Source organism: Benincasa hispida, chromosome 1 (genome assembly GCF_027475165.1).
Source record: "Benincasa hispida cultivar pf3 chromosome 1, pf3_genome.v1.1, whole genome shotgun sequence".
Classification (NCBI taxonomy): Eukaryota; Viridiplantae; Streptophyta; class Magnoliopsida; order Cucurbitales; family Cucurbitaceae; genus Benincasa; species Benincasa hispida.
In genome coordinates, this window is record NC_143478.1 from 64697607 (window position 1) to 64717608 (window position 20002).

Sequence of the window (20002 nt, forward strand, 5' to 3'; positions counted from 1 at the left end):
TGCTATCATTGGAAATTAAGGGTTCATTTATAATTATTTTAGAAATTTGAAGAACTAAAATAAATCTTTTGAAACTTCATGGATTAAATAGATATTAATTTCAAATTTTGGAGACTAAAAATGTATATCGACCTAATAATAATAATAATCAAAATGACTATTATATTAATCCTGAAATTTGAAGTTCTCTCTCCATGATAGGCAAAATTCTACGTTTTAAGAGATTTACCCAACAATTAGATTCAAAAGAATTGCAAAAACTCAGAAGTGTTTTATATTACTTTTATCCAATAACTCAAATCTTTAATATACTATCGTTTCAATTGATTTCATTGTCATACTCTATTTTTTTTCCAAAATGACTTGTTTTTTAAATTAAATACTTGAAAATGCATTCCAAACACACTCATAGTCAATTAACTAAATTTAACCTTCACTCATATACATTATACTCAATGGCCGAAACTCTCATAATTTTTTTTAATATAATAAGAGTAGGGAGATTCGAACCATACACCTTGACCATTAACACATTCTAATGTCAGTTTAGCTATACTCATAGTTAATTTTGTATATTATTGAATAATTAACTTAATCAGAATACAACAGAAAGGCGAATAAATAGATACCAACAAATAAAAGAAATAAAAAAAGGAAAAATATTATAAAGAAAAATACGAATTAGAAAAAATCGCTAATTTACTTTAAAACTCACTTTGGCAACTCTCTCATAGTTAGTATGTGACATTTAAAGAAAATATGTCATATGTCATGCATAAGAAAACTTTGATTCTATGACTCGTAGAAAATAAATGTACCAAGTAGAAGATTATAAATTTGACACCATTAACGAAAATATGTCCCATCAAAAAAATATATTAACATTTATGTCCTAAATATTTTAGATCTCCTTTGGTAATCATTTGTCTTTTTATTTTTAATTTTTTAAAATTAATTTAGTTTTATAAATATTGTTTATACCCATAAATTAGGGAAAAATTAAAATAATATGGTAGTTTTGAAAACAATTTATAAAAATATTGTACTTTTGAAACTATTAAGAATTTTTTTTTTTAATAGGTCGAGGGTTGAAAATTCGACCTACCTAGGTCGAATTTTCAACACTCGACCTTTAGCTTTTTTTCTTTTTAATAATTTAAACATCGAGTGTTGAAAATTCGATTGCAATAAACCTTGCACGATAGTGCCATCGCACTACCAAATGTGCAACTTTTTCAATTTATAGTCCTTAAGTTGATATCATGTAGGGGTTCAGTATTACAAGGCGATGGGACATCCTGCTGAAACCCGAATTGTCTCATCACCCTATCAGGAAGATGCCACTCACCAATGTGAAAACATATGAAAGGACTCATTGTTCGCCATATGTTTTCACTATTCGTACAGAAATTGGGCAAAGTATGCATAATAATTTTGTACGACTCCCAAATAACCTGAAACACAAAATATGATATTGGAGAACATTAAAGACAAATACAATAAAAATGTGCATAAAATAATCAATTAGGTTCAGTGTAATGTACCTAATCAGGTTGAAGCAGATCAAACATGTATCTGTACTGGCGGACTACATGTGTGGCTGTCCTAGTCACACAAAATTTGTCTCTCCTCTTAAATTTTTAAATTGATAATTTAGAATCTAAATTAACTAGATTAGTGATATAAAAATTAAATTGAATTAAAATAACATACCGAGAATAGTAGACTCGTCCAGCTAACTGAGCGTCATTAACATATTGTAGCTGTGGAACCATTGTTGGAAATCGCTCACAAGCCCATAGTTGTAAAAATATGAGAGGTCCAGCTATCTCTCGAACCTCAGGTCTTGTTGCTTTGCATAGTTGTTTATACAACCATGCCAAACATACTCCACCCCATGAATACCACCCCGCATCATAGAGGTTAGCTAATAGTGGCAGGAACATCAAGTAAACAAAATGACTTGATAACAAAATGACTTGATTTATCGGAAAATAAACTTCCACCCATCATTTGTAGTATATATGCTCACGCATATCTTATGACAGTTTTCTCGTCTGCATCATCTACGAGCTCATGAAATTGTGTTCCTAACCATATTAAACTTAACCTCAATCCTTTAATTTTATCGGTAGGTGGGGTCACACCAAGGTACTTGATAAACTTGTGACCAGTTATCGTACATCACTCGATGACCAGCTCACCGTCAACCGGTAACCCCAACAACACTTTTATGTCTTGTAGAGTGATAGTGCACTCTCCAATAGACATATGAAATGTATGCGTCTCATGCCTTCATCTCTCGACCAAAGCTGTGATCAGATGCCAGTCCAATTGAATAAATCCCAATCTGACAACCCATAGAATCCAGATGTGCGCAGTAGCTGTAGTATTCAAGAGTGGAGTGGGATAATGGGCTGGAGAACTGCCTCTCGACGCCTGCAAGATATTTCTCCAATACTACGATCTCGCCATACAATAGATGATCAATGAATGGACTGGTCATACAAAACATCGGGATCAACTGGTCGGGTTTAAAGCCATGATTTGAAAGAAAAAAATATTTATTTCTCAATTAAAAAAATAGTCATTTCTCAATTAGAAGAATAATGTACAACTTAATTAAAAGAATAATGTACAACTTTATAAATTATAATAAAAAAATAAAATATACAATAAAAGTATCTACACTTAATTAAATATACATGATAAAAAGATTATTTATTTCTCAATTAAATAATGTACAACTTAATTAAAAGAATAATGTACAACTTAATTAAAAGAATAATGTATAACTTTATAGATTACAATAAAAAAAATTGAATATACAATAAAAGTGTCTACACTTAATTAAATATACATGATAAAAAAGTATTTATTTCTCAGTTAAAAGAATAATGTATAACTTTATAGATTACAATAAAAAAATTTGAATATAGAATAAATTATTATAAAAAAAATTGAATATACAATAAATTATAATAAAAAAAATTGAATATACAATAAAATTAATATATAATAAAAAAATATTTATTTCTCAATCTTTAACTATCTGGAGCCCGTCTTAGTAACAAAGGACACTTTCTTCGATTATGGCCTAACTGATTACAAAATCCACATCGTTGTCGAGTGACTGGTTCTGTCCAATCCATCTCGTTGTGATAACGTGAACTTTTTGGTCTACCAGGTTTTCTCAACAACGATGGATAAGACGGGCATATTAGGGTGCGTGATCCAAATAATCTTCATACGGTACAGGTTGAAATTGAGGAGAGTAACATTCAGCATGCGTTGACAATTTATAGTAGTCCTCAATAAAGTCTTCGTAGTTCATGTTAAAATGTGAGCAAACGACCATAAAATGCGAGCTTGGAATGCCAAATGCTTGTCACTTGTTACATGAACAGTACCACTCGGACCTGTTTAGCCTCAATATTTGAACATTTCCTCCTTTGGCATTGAGACTATGATATTAGGTCTTCACATGAAACACACCTTCATACCGATTGTCTGATTATACTTCATATTTACTAGATCTTGTGTGCATACCTGGATTTTTACTCTACTTAGTATTATAAAATATGCTTGAAATAAATTGTTAATAACATATATATATATATATATATATAAAATAATAATAATAATAATAATAATAATAATAATATTACCGGGTGTATTTATCTTGACGCTCCAATGCATCCCTTATTTCTTCTCTTCTTTTCTCGAAATAATTCATGCATTTGAAGAATGTTATCTGAGCAAGAGCATTTATAGGCAACATTCGAGCTCCTTTGAGGACTCCATTTATGCACTTTGATAGATTTGTCGTCATCCACCATATCTGAACCCTCCATCATGTGCTCAGTCCATTGCTCTAAACTAATGTTGTAAAAAAAAAAACTAAGACAGCTCCGATTTATTCCTTTGATATCTTCAATTGCTTTATTGAACTTCCGAATTTGAAGCTGACACCTGACACAATAAACATAATTTTTCAATGTATTAAATCTATACTTTTTATTAAAGTTGCTGATGATATGTTGTAAGCAGAAACGATGGTGACATTTTGTTCCCGTCCAACCATTTGCTGGATTGTTCACTATTGCGATTATGCCAGCATGTCGATCTAAAATTAAACACACCTCTTCGTGTGTTACAATTTCTCTCAGGTGTTTCAAGAACCATCCCCATGAGTATGCGGACTCTTCATCAGCAACGGAAAATGCAAGTGGAAGAAGATGCCCATTCAAGTCAACTGATGTAGCAATCAACAATTTTCCTCGATATTTGTCGTACAAGTGTGTACCATCTATCTGAATTATCGACCGACATTTATTAAAAGCGTCTATACAAGGACCAAATGCCCAAAATACAGAAGTTAGGATAACATGGCCTTCAGTAAGCGTTTCTTTCACTCTTCACTCTACACGTGTTCCAGGATTGGTCTGTTTAACCATATACAACCACCTGGGTAACAATTTGTAAGACTCATCCCAATCACCGAACACTTTAGCCAATGCTTTTCTTTTGCCTTCCCATACCCTATAGTAAGAAACATGATATCCAAACTTTGATTTGATGTCGGACTGCAGTTGTGCCACACTGATAGATGGTTTTTCTCTTACGGCATCACAGAACTCTAGTGCAATCATTGATGAATCCAATTGCACATGACTTTGACTCAGTTCTGAATAAAAACATGTATGCTGCTCATCGTACTTAGTGATCTCGAACAAGCCATGCGATTTTTTCTTTATTGCATGAAGTCTCCACTTGCAACCTTTCTCCCACTTCTTACACCGAATTGTCCAAATCATCGATGTCGATTCAACAACCTCATATGGTGCGTGACATTTTATTGTAAAACATTTGACTGCTTGTTGTAGCATTTCTTTGTCTTGACAAATCATCCCTTTATACAATTGAGCATTGTCAACGTCCACAGGGGCTACAATTTGGTCATATTCTCGAATGCTATCTAGTACATTCATATCCAAATCGTTGAATGTATCTGAAAGTAACTCATGTTCACGACCATCGAAATCCAACTCTTCAAATTCATCGTCCATTTCAGTTCTGAAATCTCTATACATGTTGTTAGCCGTCATATCTTCATTATCACATGGTGATGTAACTGACTCCGGATCAGGATCAATACATTCAGTTGGATCTTCAAACTGACTAAATGATTTATTCAAGTTTATCTCTACCCCTATCCTATTTACATTTACATACAAATGCACTAAATTCAGTAGTGACATTGCGATTGAGAACATCAAGTTCATAGCTTAGTGCATTCGAAACAGGAAATGACATAAACCTTATTGATCCTGATGGTTCTCGGTTAGGATGTCTATATATTATTTCTATCTAATTTTTTCCCATATCTACACTAAGTGACATCCCAACCATTTCAATGAATTGTTCAAATACAATTTCACTGTTCACATTTATACTAAAACTCCCACTTGGTGGTTAGTCATAGTCAACTCCATTAATACCATCAATCATATTACCATTTGTAAACAACAAAAACCCCAAGCATTTGCCCGCCATTTTCTTAAAAAAAAAAAAGACAAACAATACATTACTAAATGTTCTACTAATTATCAGACTTAAACAAAAATAAACCACAATAAAAATCACAATAAGAAATATATATAGAAAATATAAGAAGTTTGTGGGTAAAAAATATTAAACTTTGTATTAAACTAAAAATATTTAACTTTTTAAAAAAAATCACAATAATTTTGTATTATATTTTTTATAAGAAGTATATTAAAAAATCACAATAATTTTGTATTAAACTAAAAATATTAAACTTTTTAATTTATAAACATCAACTTTTAAGTTTTATGAATATCAACTTTTAAGTTTTATGAATATCAACTTTTTAACATAACAATAAATTAAACTTTTAATAACTATTTTTAAACATAACAACAAATTAAACTTTTCAAATATCATAAAAAATTTATACAAAAAAATCACAATAAACTATACTTAAATACAAACAAAAACAAACTAGTAATAAATAAATAGTAAACTAAAAATCATAAATAAGACATATTGGTATAACATCCCAACCATAAGAAAGAAAGAAAGAAATAAATAAATACTTAAATACTTAAATACAATCAAATATCATAAGAAATATATTTCAAAAAATCATAATAATTTTGTATTAAACTAAAAATATTAAAGGTATAAACTTCACAATTTAATGGACAAATGTTATCATAAGAAACATAACAATAAATTATACTTAAATACAAACAAAAACAAACAAAATATAAATAAGATTAACATGTTGGTATAACATCCCAACCATAAGATTAACATTAATAACAACTACTAAGATTAACACTAATAGAGAAAGAACTACTAACATCAATATGTAAATATTATTAAATTCAACATGATAGATCTACTAAATATAATAAAACTAGTAATAAATAAATAGTAAACTCATAAATTTAACTTACCTTTTTTGTTCTTTGTTTCCCAAACAACAACAAAAACTATAAAAAAAAATACAATAGTATGAGAATAGGAACAAAATATATAGTTGTTTAAAAAAAATGAAATTTTGTATAGTAAAAGGTACAAACCTCACAATTTAATGGACGAATGTAGAAGAAGAAGAAGATTTGCTAAAGGCAGTGAGAAAATATGAGAAAATGAGAGGCTGAAGGCAGTAAGAATGAGAGAACGAAGGTAGTGAGGAGAAAATGAGAGGCTGATATTAAAGGTCAAAAGGCAGTGAGGAGAAAAGGCAGTAAGGAGAATGAGGGAACGAAAGCAGTGTGAGAAAATGAGAAAGCAATGTGAGAAAATGACAAGAAACGGTGAGGGTTATAAGCCTAAAGGTCGAGTTTTCGAAACTCGACCCACAGGTCCGGAGTTGGGAAAATAATATGGATAGGATGGGACGAGACACTGACACGCTGCAAAGATTCGGATTCATTTTAAAGGAGGCCATCGTCTATTTGTAAAAGTTAGGCGATCGTATAGGTTTTGAGAAGGCCATCGTCTATTTGTAATAGCTAAGCGATCGTGTAAGAGTTTGTGGGCGATCGTGTAGTGAGGAAAGAGAGCTCTCGAGAGGCCATCACAGCGTCCCGCTCATCGTGTACTTCCATTATGCGATCGTGTAGTAAAGTTTAGCGATTGCGTAGCATTTGGTATACGATCATACAGTAAAAGGTAGGAGATCATATAGGTTTTGAGAAGGCGATCGTCTAATTGTAATAGCTAAGTGATCGTGTAGAAATTTGTGGGCGATCGTGTAGTGAGGAAAGAAAGCTCTCGAGAGGCCATCGCAGCATGCCGCTCATCGTGTACTTCCACTAGGCGAGCATGTAGTATAGCTCAGCGATCGTGTAGTAAAGCTTAGCGATTGTGTAGCACTTGGTACACGATTGTATAGTAAAAGGTAGGCGATCGTATAGGTTTTGAGAAGGCGATCGTCTAATTGTAATAGCTAAGCGATCGTGTAGGAGTTTGTGGGCGACCGTTAATAGGGAAAGAGAGCTCTCGAGAGGCCATCGCAGCGTGCCGCTCATCGTGTATTTCCACTAGACGATCGTGTAGTATAGCTCAGCGATCGTGTAGTAAAGCTTAATGATCTTGTAGCACTTGATACACGATCGTATAGTAAAAGGTAGGTGATCGTATAGGTTTTGAGAAGGAAATCATCTAATTGTAATATAAGAGATTGTGTAGGAGTTTGTGGGCGATCGCGTAGTAAGGAAAGAGAGCTCTCGAGAGGCCATAGCAGCGTGCCGCTCATCGTGTACTTCCACTAGGCGAACGTGTAGTATCTCAACAATCGTGTAGTAAAGCTTAGCGATCGTGTAGCACTTGGTACACGATCGTATAGTAAAAGGTAGACAATCGTATAGGTTTTGAGAAGGCGATCGTCTAATTGTAATAGCTAAGTGATCGTGTAGAGTTTGTGGGCGATCATGTAGTGAGGAAAGAAAGCTCTCGAGAGTGGGAGTTCGGAAGACGCTGTCGCGGAGAGGCCATCGCAGCGTGCCGCTCATCGTCTACTTCCACTAGGCTATCATGTAGTAAAGCTCAACGATCATGTAGCATTTGGTATACGATCGTATAATAAAAGGTATGCGATCGTATAGGTTCTGAGAAAGTGATTGTGTAATAGTAATAGAAGCGATCGTATAGGAGTTTGTGGTCGATCGCAGAAGATTTAGTAAGCGATCATTTAGTCATAGTGAGTGATCATGGAGAGATTGTAAACGATCGTTTAGCGTCTAATAAAGAAGTTGTTCATCGTTCACTTGTTCTTTCCGGAAATTTGCACATATTGTTACGTTAATAAAGAATTACTAAACGATCGCATAGTAATTTTACTAAACGATTGTGTGCGATCGTGTATATAATTACTAAATGATTCTTTAATTTCCTTTAGGTCGAGGGTTTATTCTATAATTTTCCAGAGGTCAAGGGTTCAACTCTCGACCTCTTTCAAATTTTCTCCTCTTCCCTTACTGATCTTCATTAGTTTTCGAAAAGTCGAGGGTTGAACCCTCGTCCTCTTCTCAATTTCCTTTAGGTCGATGGTCAAACCCTCGATCTCTTCTTTAACTTTTGACAGGTCGAGGGTTGAACCCTCGTCCTCTTCTCAATTTCCTTTAGGTCGAGGGTCAAACTCTCGATCTCTTCTTTAATTTTTGACAGGTCAAGAGTTGAACCCTCGAAAAAATATTTTAAACAAAATCCCCGCCTCGAAATCTCCAAAACAACCATAGATTTCTAAATAGTTTCGAAACCACTATATTTCCCTAAATTGTTTTCCTAATCACAATATTAAAAAAAAAAAAACTCCCATAAATTAGTATATTTTGTTATCCACTTAGTTTCTACTAATGTTTTTTTAAAAAACCAAACTAAGTTTTTTTTTTAAAAAAAAAGAAATATGTAGTTTCCAAAAAAAAAAAAGAAATATATAGTTTCCAAAAAATTTACTTTTGTTTTTCAAACTTGATTAGAAACTCACATGTTTTTTTAACAATATAATGGTGAAAACTATAATTTAAAAATTGGAAAGAAACGAACATAGATTTCAAAAACTTGAAAACAAATAATAAATTAGTAATTGAATGAGCCTTTACGATAAAGTAGCTTTTCAAAATTATAAAGAAACTTTTGAAATTATAAGAAATAAAAAGTGAAAGGAGTTGCAGTACTTTTCTAGTAAATTTTTTTATGATTCTATCTCTTGTTTTGTTGATATGTCAAAATTTGAATAGGTAATGTGGTCTGACCTCGAAGGGACAGCAATGATAAATTTATACTTTGAAAAGAAAATCACTTGTAAGTTAGCAAGAATTATACACTAATGTAGTGTAGGTTACGTGCACTCCAATACTTAAGACAAGAAATTCGACGACTCATTTTAATATGGAGTTACTAACGAAGAGACAACTTACCTTTTATGTTTCCTTACTTCCTTATTTATAGGTGACCAAATCCTTTTCTTTTTAGGATTTTACCCTAAGTTTGCAAATACCATCTTTTCTTCTAGGACAACATTTTGCAGGTAAGGTCTAACTAGGTAGGCTCAGCCTTGATCGAGGGTGAGCAGGCTGAATTGGTTTTAGGCTAAGTTAGCCCTCTTCTTGAGGGTCCAATGTGAGCCCATATCATGCATTGGATGTACTATATATTAGGTTCTACCTCAATCTTGATTGAAGCCGACCAAGTTAATTTTGCTCAAAGCCAAATTAGCCATTTTTCTTAAGCTCATTTTATCTTCTTGACTCGGTTGCTTGTTCGTTTATTATCGTTTTCTTATTCTGATACTTTCTCTTCTACATTACGTCGATTCTGTCATTTATTCCAAAAATGACCGTAACAGATTTTAACTTTTATTTGTAGAATTTTTTGTTCACTTTCATCCATCTTAATAAAATTTATTTTCTCATAATAATTATAATAATTAATAAAATAAAATAATCATCACTCCTGTTGGGAAGTGTTATATATATATATATATATATAAAATGGTGGGAAAAAAGTGTTTACTTTCGGCGATAAATGGTACATATGAAATGGAAAAAAAAAAGGGGCCCATTTCCAATGCCCAGCATTTGTGTTTTGCTTAATCACAATTAATTAAAAAAAATAACTCTCTATGCTTATGATTAGTGGGAACTCAAACATGCATTTGCCGAAAATCTCGGCCTTCTATTATCAAATCATAATTACATGCACACTCAGCGAACCTAATTAGTTCTGCATTAATTGTATTAATTGTGTGAGGTGACAATTTGATAGTTCTTATTCATTTTTAGAATATACCAAACCTATCATTTACAGTGATGTATGATTAATTGAAATATGCTTTCAAAATCATATTCGAAATTATTTCGAAATTTATATGTTTGTCTTTTTATGATTATATTGCACACATATCTCTCTGAAATAATGTTGTATAATCGCATCTTTACCAACTTGATAGACTCTTTTGATATATTTATTTTCGAAATTATTTTGAAAGATTTAGGATCATTATGCTTATTTTTCTACCTTTTTTTATATGTTTACTAATCTCACTTTGAAAAAGTCAATGGAATCTAGAGTGAACACTAAAATAGACAATCAAAACTAACAAAAATTCGACTTTTCCTGAAAATGATAGGAAATCCAAAATTTTTTATTCGATTTGATTTTGCATTTGGAAACCAAATTTGAAACTAAATTTATGAATACAAAAAATCAAATCAAACCGATATAATATATATTATATAATATCTATCAAAATTGAAAACCGAATCATATCAAACCAAATATTTATGATTTGCTTCCGTTAGATTTGGTATATATTCAACAAAATCTTTTAGGGCTGATAAGATAAATAATAAATTTTAAAATTTCATTTGGAAAAGTAGCAAAAAATTTTCAAAATTGTAAAAGTAGCAAAACGATTTTTTGCAATAAAAATATTAATTAACAAATATTCAAATTACCCCCACACACTAAACCTGATAAAATATCATAATTGAAGACAAGCATATCACAAAAAACTAAAACTTTAACGAAAACCTTAAAAAAAACCTTGATACTCACCTAAATATCACCTAAACGTTGTTGGCCAATTCCTCTTATGACCACACGACAGCAGTAGCGATGGTGTCGGGTAAATAGCAGTGGAAAAGATATTTGAAGAGCGAGAGATGAAATGAGAAAAAAAGAGTGAATGAGATAGGAAGATCCATGGCACTTATCGAAACTAATTTTTGCGATGGTGGTGGTCTCAGCAAAAACGACTGACGTGAGGCATTTGATATTGTGTGGTGGACTATAGTTGAATGACAAGGATAATGGTGTGAAGCACAGAGTGTTGCTGAGCGAGGGCTTTGTGTGGCGGTTAGATAACTAGGGTTTTTGTTTTCTCTCACTCTTTTTTTAATTTTCTTTTGTTTTTATATATTATTTTAACCTTAAAAAACTTATTTAAATATAATAATAAGAAGAAGAGTTTCTCTTTTCCATTAATAATCTTTTCTAATAAACTCAATTTTTATTCTAAAAATTCAAAATTAAAAGAAATATATTAAACTTCCAAAATTATGAAAATTACATTCAAAATCTCTAATTCAAAATTTTGAAAACTAAAATATTTTAATTTTATCTATTGTAAATTTAATTTATTAGTTCTTGGATATCTATTAAAATTAAATTAAGACAAATTTTGATTTTATCGAACCCATACTTATTCCAAAATTAAATATCAAAGACAAAATTCATAATTAAATTTGAATTGATTAAAAATAACTATTTTTTAAAGGTTGGGGTGTTACATAAAATCTCATAACTTTACTACAATTGCAATGTATGTGTAAAGATAAATTAGTTAAATCTAATAACTTTATATTACTAGTACAATATATTTGTAAATATATTTAGCTAATTACTAGAATATATTGATATTAGTAGAGTTTTGGGAAGAAGCAATATGGCATTATAATTAGGAATCATGAAAAATGATGGTTAAAACCTTTATAACTTCACACTACAACTACGTGTAAATATAGATTAGTTAAATCTCATAACTTCATACTACTATAATATGAAATGAAACATGATAAGAATACAAACGAATACATTGGAACAAGAAGAAAACAAATAAATAACAATATGTATAAATAAATTAAAAAAGATTTAGCTAAACATTGAATCTTGTAACAAAAAATTAAAGAATAAAAAACTAGTTAGATAAAACCAAATCTACAAAGAAAAGATGGATACATAAGAGATATTTGGGGAGAAGAATCAGGACGGATTATTTATTTAAATGAAAAAATATATTAATCAAATTCAGAAATATATTCAAAGAGATATTTTGAGAGAAAACTATGAATGATTATTTGTTTTAAATGCAAAAATATATAGTATCCACAGTTTTGTTTCTTGATTTTTATTTAATTAGATTCAAATGAAAACTAATAACACAACAGTTAATAATTACACTATGTATATAAATGTTAATAATTCAGTCTTCAATAATTACCTATATGTACTATAGATAAGAGATTGAAAGCAAATAAGAAATTAGAAAAAGTCAGATTATTCTCATTGAAACCTAAAATTGTGCTATATATTCAAATTCTCCAATTTTTTATTTGGTTTGGTAGCCTAAATGGAAACCTAACACCCCTAATGGAATCATTGATAAGTTTTTTTTTTCCTTTTTTTTTTCTTTTTGCAAATAGAGGCCTAATATTGGATTATCAGTATTGTTTGATCTTTTACTATCTTTTTGTTGTTGAGTTTTGTGGTTGCATTCTCTTGTTGGTGCAATTTTGGATTATATTTCATACAGGTAAACGTGTTCAAATTTTGGTTTTGAGAATTACAAATCAATTCTAAAAATAGATTAATCGTTTCAATAATGTGAAAAACAACGATTCTTTGTTATTTCACATAATTGGACCTATTAATCAATCATCAGTTCAATTAGTCAATTTTTGTTAATATGTAAGATTGAGACGTGAGGTCATAGAGTAGATGATCTTGATTAAACTATGAGACAAAATAAGATTGTAATTGACCAACAAAGAATTTAGGATTGCTTTCAAAAAGGTGTTGCTGATTTTTCTTTTTTTCTTTTTTTTTTTTTTTGGAGAACATGTTGATTTTGGACAAATGCATGGGCATCAAATCATTGATATTCAAGATGGTAATGATATACTTATCTCCTAAGGCTATAAATAACATAAAAAGTAAGAGTTGCTTTGATCTTTTGGTGGGCTAGAAAATGAAGGAACTAGGGATACCACCAATCCATGTGGGTTAACTTTTTGGGCCATGAGCCTTGAAGAGGTCCAAAGAGTACATCTAATATATTTCATAAATATCTTAAAATTTAAATTATTTTATTGAAGGTTTCTAGACTAATTTTCGACAATTCTAATATTTTCAATTATTTTAATATATATGAATTTTTTTATAGTCGTTTTTTGTGTTCATTTTCATTTTAATGCATTCAATATGAGATTAATGAGATGTTGTTTTCCAAATTGACCTTTATTAAACTCGTGGACTTCATTTATTGAAGAATCCCTAATATTGGTGGATTATATTTATGGCATAATTTATGGTTACAAATCTTTGTTTTTATGTTTTATGTTTATGTACAAAGCTTATTTCAATTATAAATGAGGTTGTTCGTGTTCCAAACACATTTAGAAGTACAAATTTGAGGTTGTTATATAATATATACTCCAAAATTTTAATTTCAGTATCGTTTCTATTGAGTTATAAATTCTCTATATTTTGTCATATATATACATATACTTTTAGTTATTTTGCAAATATACTTCTCATATTATATGCTACCAATTAGACCAGAAACGAATATAGATGACATTATCAACTTATTAAAAAATAACTAAATTCGTGGAGTTCAAATTCGTAAAAAATAACTAAATTCGTGGAGTTCAAATTCGTAAGCTAGTGCTATGAAAAGTGTCAGTAATCTTATTTTCCCCTACAATACAAATTTTGAATGTATATTTAATATATTGTAAGAGGAACTATATGAATATACAATATGCAATCAAATGTTACTAACTAATTATATTTAAACAATACTGTCGTCGCCATAAACCATATATATTTGAAATTGAAAACAAAATGTACAAATACACTCAGATTTGTTATCCATCCATTTGCAACCTCATATCCATTGACCGGATCGACCAAATATATATGGATAATTTGAAAAGAAATCTGAATATATATGGATTATTGAAATGAACCCATATAAATTCAGCAACTAGATCGAGATCCATTGTGGACCCATCGTAGCTTCATCCATCTATAACCCCATATTTGGCTTCATCGTGCTCTACCCAGATCCTTCGTCCATTTTCAAAGGTCTCCAACCTAAGATCTGATGCCACCAACTAAATCTATTGTCGTGCAGCCAAGATCCGACATCGATCAACTCATGTCCATCGTGGACGTCTGTTCATGGACCATTGCAATCTCAGGCCCAACATCATTTGTTTGTTGTCAATTGCTTCGACTATCTTTGCAACCTCCTTTGCTTGCTGGTTTAAAAGAGGGACAATGATTTTGTCATTTGAGGAAGCCATGAATGAAGGAAGAAGAAAAAGAGAGTGAGGAGGCGTAAAGATAAAGGAAGAAAATTGTTTTTTGTTTTGTTTTGTTGTTTTTTTTTTTTTTTTTTTTTTTTGGGTGATTGGAGAAAAATAGTTATTCAAGGATGCGAGAAGAATAATTAGAAAGGATTATTTTTGGATGTGAGATATGAATAGTTTTTTTCCCCCCTAAATGTGGACAAGGCTAAAATATAAAAGATCACTAACATGTGTGAAAAAATGAAGCTATGTAAAAATGGGATGTAAAAGACATTGATGTAAGATAGATACATATTTAAGTCTTCTATGTAGAAATCTCATTCTCTAATATCCAAAATTTGATGCATGCCATAGGATTTCATTTGTGTCAAATGGACAATTTTATGGTATATTTTTTTAAAAATGTCTGGAATAACATTATTTTTTGTTAATGGGTTTTCATCATTTTCCCTCTCATTTTGAGCTTATCAAAATACCATTGCTACGATTAGGATTGTTTTTTATTATTAAATTAAAATCTTTAAATATCTTTATTGTTGTGAATTTGAATAGCACAACGACACATAATGAACACACGGATATGGGAAAAATAAATAAATATTAAAATATATAAAACATAATATATAAATAAACAAAACAAAATAAAACAACAAAAATATGAAATAAGAAATTGCTCCACTTTCTCCAATTTTCTTTGAATTTTTACCAATATATGTGTATCTTACAAGCTCCAAGAAATGCCTCAATTTATAGGCAAGATGACAAGTAAGAGGTGGTTTATTTGGACACTAAGAATGAGTATTTACAAGACATATGACAACATACATGGGATGTAGAGGGAGTGACATTTGGTTTTTGACACTAAGAATGAGTATCTATTTTACACATAATTTGTAATATTTATAATACTCCCCCTTAGACACCTATGATATATATATGAAATATGTTTCATTAAAATCTTACTAGGGAAATAACACATTGGAAAAAAAAATCCTAGTGAAGGAAAAAAAGTATATATTTCATATAATCTAATACTCTTAAACAGAATAAAGTATATTTACTCCCCTCATGGAAACATTACTTGAAATCTCTAAGTCGCCTTATTCTAATGTTATGCACCAATTTCTCAGAAGTTGCACTTGATAATGATTTTGTAAATAAGTCTGCCAAGTTATCCTTTAAACAAATTTCTTGTACAGTGATGTCACCATTTTCTTCAAGATCATGAGTGTAGGAACCTTTGTTGAAATATGCTTTGTTCTAATCTCCTTTAATATATTCTCCTTTGATTTGGGATATGCATGTTGTTTTTTTTGTATAATATCGTTGGAAGGTTTTTGTTAGAAGATAAACCACATGTTTCACGAATTTGTTGAGTCATTAATCTTAGCTATACATATTCTCAATTAACCTTGTGAATTACAAGAATTTCAGCATGATTTGAAAAAGTAGTCATTATTGTCTATTTCACTAACCGCCACTATACAACAGTTTCTCCACATGTGAATAGATAACTTATTTGCAATCTAACTTTGTGTGGATCAAATAAATATCCAAATTTTGCGTACCTAACTAGATCAAAATTTGATTTTATCAAATAAAATAAACCCATGCCGATCGTTCGTTGGAGATAACAAAGTATACACTTAATTCCGTTTCAATGTTTTTTTTTTGTTAGAGAATAACAATATCTTGCTAATAAATTTACTGAAAATGCAATATCTGGTCTTGTATTATTAGCAAGATACATAAGTGTGCCGATTGCACTAAGATATAGTACTTCAAGACTAAGAAGTTTTTCTATATCATCTCGAGATCGAAATATATCTTTCATCATATCTAGTGAACGAACTTTCATTGGAATGTTTAATGGACGTGCTTTGTCCATACAGAATCTTTTCAAAAAATTTCCTGTAAATGTTAACTTATAAACAAATATCTCATCTGCTAAATGCTCAATTTATAAGCCAAGGAAAAATTTTATTTTTTCAAGATCTTTCATCGCAAATCTTTCTTAAGATATTCTATTGCCTGTGAAAGCTCTTCAGGAGTTCCAATTATATTTAAGTCGCCAATATATACAGTTATAATGACAAATCCTGACTGTGATTTCTTTATAAAAACACACAGATATATTGAATTATTTTGATAACATTTTTTCAACAAATATCCATTCAGGCGATTGTATTACATTCATCCTAATTTTTTTAATCCATATAATGATCTCTATAAATTTATTGAATATAATTCCCAAGAATTTGATTTATATGTTTCATGGGATTCTCATATAAATATCATTACCAAGAGATCCAAATAAATATGCTATGACTACATACATAAGATGTATGCCAAAATTTCAAACACAGTCAGACCAATTAAATATCTTAATGTAATTGCATTTACCACCAGAGAATATGTCTCCTTATAATTAATAGTAGGTCTTCGTGAAAAACCTTGTGCAACTAGTCTTGCTTTATATCTTATGACCTCATTATATTTTCATTTATTTTCCTTACAAATACCCATTTGTATCCCACAAGTTGGACACCTTCTGGTGTTTGGACTACTTGTCCAAAAATGCGTTTTGAAAGTGAGTTTAATTTTGCTTCGATTGCTTATTTCCATTGTAGCAAATCTCTTCTATGTCGACATTCTTCATCAGATTTTGATTTAAAATACTCATTTTCAGATATAATATCAAAAGCAACATTATACACAAAAATATTGTCAATAACTACATGAGTCCGCTTCCATTTTTTTTTTCTGTCATAACATAGTTTATTGAAATCTCATTATTATCTTTTGGTATTTCACCTTCTTCAAAAATTCGACTATCAGTCATGTCTAGGGGTTCTTCATGGATATTTACATCATCAACCAAGTCTCTTTTACTGTTAATTATTTTTCTTTTTCGAGGATTTTTATCTTTCGATAGTCTACCATACTTTTGGCGTGTTCCAGACTCATTAGTGACAACTTTTTGTGTTGAGATATCAATTTTTTATGGAACATATGCAACTGGTATATTTGACTTAGTTACTTTTTTGCATCTATAAATACATCTGATAATTGATTTGCTATATTTTACAAATGAATTATCTTCTAAACTTCAAGTTCACATTGATCTGTATGGGGATCTAAATGAGATAATAACGATACATTCCATGTAATTTCTGTTTCCAACTTTTTAACTCCTCCACCTAATGTTGGAAAATTTGTCTCAATGACAATCAACAAATCATGTATTAAATACATCACCAATCAGAGGTTCAAGATATTTAATAATTGATGGGGAATATATCCAATATATATTCCTAACCTCTTTTGAGGGGCTATCTTAGTACGTTGTGGTGGAACAATTGAAACATATACTGCACATCAAAAAATTCTCAGATGGGAACTATTTAACTCATAGCCATAAACTAATCATAATGACGAGTACTTATGATAAGCTACTGGCCTAATGCGTACAAGTGACGTTGTAAGTAAAATAGTATGTCTTCATATAGATGTAGGAAGCTTAACTCTCATAAGAAATGAATGATTCTGCTAAACTATTTTGTGTATGAACATGAGTTATAGGATATTCAACAATTATCTTAATTGACATATAATAATTCTCAAAATCTTGGTATGTAAATTCACCAGCATTATCAAGATGAATGGTTTTAATTGTATACTTAGAAAATTGTGTTCTTAACTTAACTATTTGAGCAAGTAATCTTGCAAATGCAAGATTTCAACTTGATAATAAGCACACGTGTGACTATTTGCTGAATGCGTCTATTAATACCATAAAATATCTAAATGGTCCACTTTGTGGGTTAATAAGTTCACATATATCACCATGAATTTATTCTTAAAATGCAGGGGATTCAATCCTCACTTTAGCTTGTGATGGTTTAATTATCAATTTTTCTTGAGAGCAAGCATCACTCGATAATTCATTAGATTGAAGAATTTTCTGACTCTTTAATAGATGTCTATTTGAATTGTCAATAATTCTTCTCATCATTATAGACTCTGGATGACCCAATCCATCATGTCAAATAGCAAAAATATCTGGATTTATGAACTTCAGGTTCATTGTTGTATATATTTCAATTACTCGTATATGAGTATAATATAATCCAGAAGATAAAGTAGACAACTTTTCCAGTATACGTTTTTCATATGAGACCGTAGATATGATATATAAATATTCCACATTATTCTTACTATCAGTCTCAATATGATAACCATTGCAACGTATATCTTTAAAACTTAGTAGATTTATCTTTGATTGACTAGAGAACAATGCATTGTTAATTGTAAATTTTGTTCCTCTAGGCAAGATAATATTTTTTTTTCCAAATCCTTCAATTAGGTTTACAAAACCTAATATTGTATTGACTTTTACTTCCAACATTGTCAATTTAGAAAATATTTTCTACTTGTAAGTATTGTGTGCGTAGTTGCACTATCTGCCAAACATATATCTTCTTTGTTCATTTTTTAATCACCTAACATATGAAAATGATCCATGTTTCTTCATTAAAAGAAAATAATTACAATAAGAAAAACAATACTTGGAATATACAAAAGTTAACATTTAAAAAACATGAAGATAGATAAAAAAAAATAATAATAATAACAATGTTAAGTCTAAATATTCTTAAAGTAAAAAAAAAAAAAAAAAAAATTGATGTTCTACCAACTGTGTCATTCTTCTCTTTAGGAGATTCAAAGAAGTTCATACCACTCTTCTCTTCAAGAGATTCAAAGAAGTCCGCCACATCCAAATTTGCTTGAGATAGGTCAAATATGTCATTATCTTGGTATGAAAAATTTACTTCCACATTTTTCACTTTTTCCTTTAGGGAGGCTTGGTAGAGATCGACTGAGTGTTTTGACGTATGACAGGCATGTGACCAATGGCCAATCATTCCATATCAGAAGAATTTAGTTTCAACACCTTTCGAACTCTTATCTTGTGGAATTTTTCCTTTATGGTCATTAATTTGTGTGGTTATTTTGATATTTGAATGATTAGAACGACCACTATGAAAATAATAATGATTTCTTTCTCTGCCACAATCATGACCATGACCCTGACACAATTATTATTGAAATTCATAGCATTCACTTTAGGGAATGGTGTCATTCTGGTTGGTCGAGATTCATGATTTTTAATCAATAACTCGTTATTTTGTTCAGTCAGGGGAATACATGAAATTAGTTCAGAATATTGTTTAAAACCTTTCCCTTGATATTGCTGTTGCAGGAGCATATTCGAGTCATGAAATATAGAAAATATCTTCTCAAACATATCAACGTTAGTAATTTTCTCTCTGCATAACAAAAATTTCAAACCAATTTTAAATAATGCG

The 20002-nt window shown here is 30.3% G+C and overlaps 1 long non-coding RNA gene across 2 annotated transcripts; it reads right to left on the reverse strand.

Moving 5' to 3' along the window:
- Positions 1-1182: 1182 nt before the first annotated feature.
- On the reverse strand, positions 1183-11269 carry LOC120076713 (uncharacterized). 2 transcript variants are annotated; one of them, XR_016524940.1, is made up of 4 exons: positions 11095-11269; positions 1714-2498; positions 1545-1600; positions 1183-1454 (listed from the first exon to the last, which is right to left on the reverse strand). It is a non-coding gene; the product is annotated as an uncharacterized LOC120076713 (long non-coding RNA). The 2 variants fall into 2 exon arrangements; XR_005481640.2 differs by lacking the exon at positions 11095-11269 and having other exon boundaries at positions 1714-2699.
- Between the last annotated feature and the right edge of the window lie 8733 nt (positions 11270-20002).